The sequence below is a fragment of the Bidens hawaiensis genome, unplaced genomic scaffold, assembly GCF_021521415.1.
Source record: "Bidens hawaiensis isolate Kalapana, Puna unplaced genomic scaffold, B.hawaiensis_p1.1 tig00022892_1, whole genome shotgun sequence".
NCBI classification, from domain to species: domain Eukaryota; kingdom Viridiplantae; phylum Streptophyta; class Magnoliopsida; order Asterales; family Asteraceae; genus Bidens; species Bidens hawaiensis.
The window spans coordinates 1-4,847 of NW_027505029.1; positions in this window are offsets into that span (position 1 = coordinate 1).

A 4,847-nucleotide genomic window follows, 5' to 3' on the forward strand; every position below is an offset into this window, starting at 1 on the left:
TATGTTGCCTGATTAACTAGAACTCACTCAGCAGCGTAGCTGACTTTTAGTATTCACGCATGCAAATACGATGAAGAAGCTGGCTTGCGGGAGATACATGGCATGGACTGAGCTGACTGGCATCTAGTGAAGAAAATTTATGATATTTCATGTTAAGATAATTTGAATGTTAAAACTTATGATTTTAATATTTTGTAATGAATTTTTGATGTTTTTATATTCCGCGAAAAATTTTAATTAACTATGATATTTAGAACTGTGTTTATGAGTAAATCAAACATCAAAGTAGGGCACGGGGACCGGGGCCTTACAAGTTGGTATCAGAGCATAAGTTCGAGAGAATTAAGCATCCTACATGCTTAGACTCGAACAGAGAGTGGGACTTAGGTAAGAAAAGAAAGAAGATGTCAGTTTAAGAAAGCCACATATCTCTCAAGCAAGCTAGAGAAAGATAAGGTACGTGATTAAGTTCATGTAAAGATTTATAAATATTTGTATATGCATCTTATATGAAAGTGAAAGAATGTATGAATGTTAGCTTAATTTCTAAAGAAAGAATGTGTGTATGCCAGCTTAATTACTAGGGATAAGAATGTAGGTTATATGTATATTTACATGATTGTGTGAGAAGTAGGAACTAGCACATGTGAAATCATAAAGGGAAGTATGTAGAACCTGAGGAGTAATGTAAAAAGTTAATTATACTTGGCCACTATCATTAACTACTTACCTTACGAATCATGTGCTAAATAATTCATAGAGTGATAATGTTTGTGTTCCTTAGAGATAAGATAGATGACTGATATAAAGGAGGTCGTACTGGACGATGTGGTAAGTCACGTGCCAGCCAGACACCCTTTTTGAAGGTGTGACAAAGCGATATATGAAAGAAGTAGGACACCGATTGAAGGCAGTAATAAGGATGGTCACACTTGGAGCTTGTAGTAAAATACACTAAGGGAGTTGCTCACTTGTTTCGCACTACAATGCCAACAATGTTCGTTGAAGCATCAAAGGCATCCCAAACTGGGAAATCCAAGTGGATGCAACATAGAAGAAACATATATAAGCCAACTAGAATGAGTCAAGACATGCAATATGCCTGCAATAGTTAACGCCATAAGGAAACTTGCTGGGATCGCGAGTAACGAAGTCAATGATGAGAAAGCAGAGATGATTGAGAAGGACGGATGATAGTCAAGGTATCCTAATGGAAAAGGCATGAAAGGATGAGGCTACATAGTGTAGCGAATATGAAAGGAAGACGCTAAGAAGAATGTAGTTGTGTACCTGAGACTTTATGAAAGAGACCACAACGATACTTTCGTTAAAGTATGAGATTGATTGAGAACTGTAAGGTAGAACTAGAGGAACGTGAGTTCCTTGTTACTCATATTGTTTGACCTTAAGAGAGTTCGATTGTCGTTTGGGAATGGATTTGCTGTTGAGTTTGAAACTCATATGGTGTGTAAGAGTAAGTTGATAAGGTTGAAGTCTTTGGATGGTGGTATAGTGACGGTTTATGGTATTAAGGAAAGTTCAGGGCTTAACGTCATTTCGATGATAAACGTCGAAGGTTTGTTAAGGCAAGGGTGCAGTGCCTACCTGGCATATGTTTGTCAAGCTATGACCAAGAAAAAAGAAGTGAAAGATGTTCCGGTAGTGTGTGACTATCCAGAAGTGTTCCTAGAGGATCTTCCAGGGTTACCACTCGAACGAGGAGTAGAATTCTAGATAGAAGTAATACTAGGAGCACAACCCGTCACGAAAGTACATTACTGCCTGGCGACGTCCGATATGAAAGAGTTAATGTCCCAATTGCAAGAACTTCTCGACAAAGGTGTTTTAATGCCGAGTGTTTCCTTGCGAGGAGTACCAGTGATGTTCATTAAGAAAGACGGAAGTATGAATATAGATTATCGCGAGTTGAACGAGTTATGGTGAAGAATAGATATCTGTTTCCATGGATTGATGATTTGTTTGATCAATTTCAAGGTGCTAGTTGGTTCTCGCAAATAGACCGCAGAGCAAGCTATCATCAGTTGAAAGTGAAGGAGGTAGACAATCCCTAAGACAATGTTTCCGACACGATATGGACACTAAGAGTTTCTCGTAATATCGTTTGGAATGAAGAATGCCCCGGCAACATATATGGTTATGATGAATAGGGCATGTCATCCGATGTTGGACAAATCTGACGTTGCTTTTATTGATGATAATATTGAAATAATCAAGGAATAAGTCCGACCATGCTGAACACTTGAGAGAAGTGTTGGAGACGTTGAAGAAAGGTTAGCTGTATTCTAGGTTTTCAAGGTGTACCATTTATACATGCCATAATAATTTGGACATCTCTTTAAGCAGGAAGAACGGAATATGAGGCAAAGATGATGGTTAAGGTTGATAAAGGATTATGATTGTGGAAACAAGTATTATCCTGGTGAGGCTAACGAGGTCGCTGACGCGCTAAGTCGTAAAGTTGAAATGGTTATCACAATTAGTTAGCATTTTGGATTTCATGAGCGAGATCTACGAGGCGCAGTAGAAGTTACAAAGGATGAGAGCAAGATGAAAAATGAATGACTTTTCGGGTTACACCAAGATTTGGAAGAGAACATTTATGATGTGAAAATCATATTTGGTCGCCTGAGGATTCCATGTCATGGAGATCTTCAAGACCAAAACCTAGATGATGCTCATAAGTCTAGATACTCGGTTTACATCGAGGTTTCGAAAGGAAAAAAGTATATTACAATGAAGGCAGATACTGATGAAAGTCAAACCCTTAAGTAGAAGTTAAGTAAAGATGAGTTCATGGTATGTGATAACTGTGGGAGGAAATGATACTTTTCCTACGCGGATAAAAACAACTACAAGAGTTACGAATATGGAGCTGACAATCACACCGCAATAAAATGCTAGAAACCAAAGACATTAGACATGAAAGGAAGACGTGGAGATGGTTTAGACTTATGTTTATTTAAATTGAATCTTAACATGAGTGATTACTGTTTCCACTGATAAACATGTGATCATGAGAGGAAAGTCCTCTAGAACAAAACTGATAGAATGGTATTGTAACTGTCCATAGGAAGGTCAAGACATGCCCGAAAGGAAGTTGGTTAAGATAATTAGTTATGATGTATCAGGCAGCCTGATATGCAGCAGCAAACAACAATGGATTCATAGGACAAGGTGAGACTTGATTAGTCAAGAAAAGGAAGATGTATCATCATGGAATTCATGATGAAGCTACCTTAGACAACTATAACTCATGAACCCTACATGTTGATGCATATCTGAGAATGAAAGAAGGTTTAAGTGGTAACTTAAGGAGTTCTCCGACAACATTTGCAATGGACGTGCTCAAGAATTTCAAGAAGTGTTCTATATTGAGGATTAGACAAAGGGATTTCAAGTAATCCTTAAGGAGAAACTGGAAAGGTTTCCTTTTTGGAATTAATATGTTTTGAATGTATCATAAATCAGTATAACTGCTAAAAGTTATAATTAGGCATAAGAGTCATTCAATGCTTAGTGTGGTGACGGCAAGTGCAATTTATCTGTTTGAAAGACAAGAAATAAAAGCTTGCTTAAGGAAATGATGGGACTTGCTAAGTCTAGCTAAGAAAGCGTAACATTGAGGACTTCATGGACAAGCTCTTGTGGACGGCTAAAACTAATTAACATCACTCGATGATTGTAAGACAAATGATAAGCTGGTAAGCTAGGAAGCTAAAGAAAGGATGTGAATACATGAAGTGTTCCTTTTACAAGGACTAAGCATGTTTCGAGGACGAAACCTCTTTTAAGGTGGGTAGACTTCTAACATCCCAAATTTCGTTTAATATTAGGAATTGGGTTTAATTAAATTATGGAATATAATAGTAATTATCTAAAGTAGAAGGGGAATAAATATCATTATATGAAAAGTTAAACATGAAACCCTACCCTCTTCCTATAAATATAGCCACCATCTCATTCATAACCATTCTTGCCTCCACACCGCAAGAAAACACACAATTCTCAAATTCCCGTTTTTGAGAAAATACCCCACAAAGACACTAAGATTCCCGGAGATCTAATCTTCGGCTCGGTCTCAAATTTTAACTGAGTGTTCATGGAATATAAATGAAGATTTCCACTGATCAGATTTTCGAACAGAGGCCGGGAAGTCCGGTTTTTATCAGCAAAAATGGAGTTTTTCCGGAAACTGTTTTAATTTCTAGAAACTGTAGCTGCAGCCTCCGGTGGCGGAAGTGGACGCAGCTAGTAGATCTCGGCGATACGGTTCAGTGGCCGCTTGATTTACTCGATTCCGAGTTCGTTTGATATGGTTTTGGTTTATTCGAGTGATTTCAAACATAAATGTCAAAGGTACGTTTTCGTTAAAAAAGTTTACTTTTCATGTACGGATTTTCATAAAAATTGGTAGGATGATATAACGGGCCACAATTATTGATAAAGTAATGAACTTGCGAGTAAACGGGTTATTTGGTTTGTTTCGGGTAAAACGAGTATTTTCGGTTTGTGAAAAGGACAGGTAAACAAAGTCAGTTTTACATGAAACTTGGTGGGATAGTAAATCAGACCTTATTATGTGAGAAAAATGTAAAATTGAACATAAAAAAGTTGTTTGGAGCGAAACGGGTTATACGAGCGCATATGTTTGGACGCATATAATGTTAGCGAATAAACGTGTGTATCCGTATAAGTCTAAGCAGCGCATAAGTAGAAGAGACCGTATAAGTATGTAACGTATATGTATGTAACGTGTATGTATGCAGCGTATACCTCTGGGAACACCGTATATGTATGTGTATACCACGTATATATATGTAACTTGT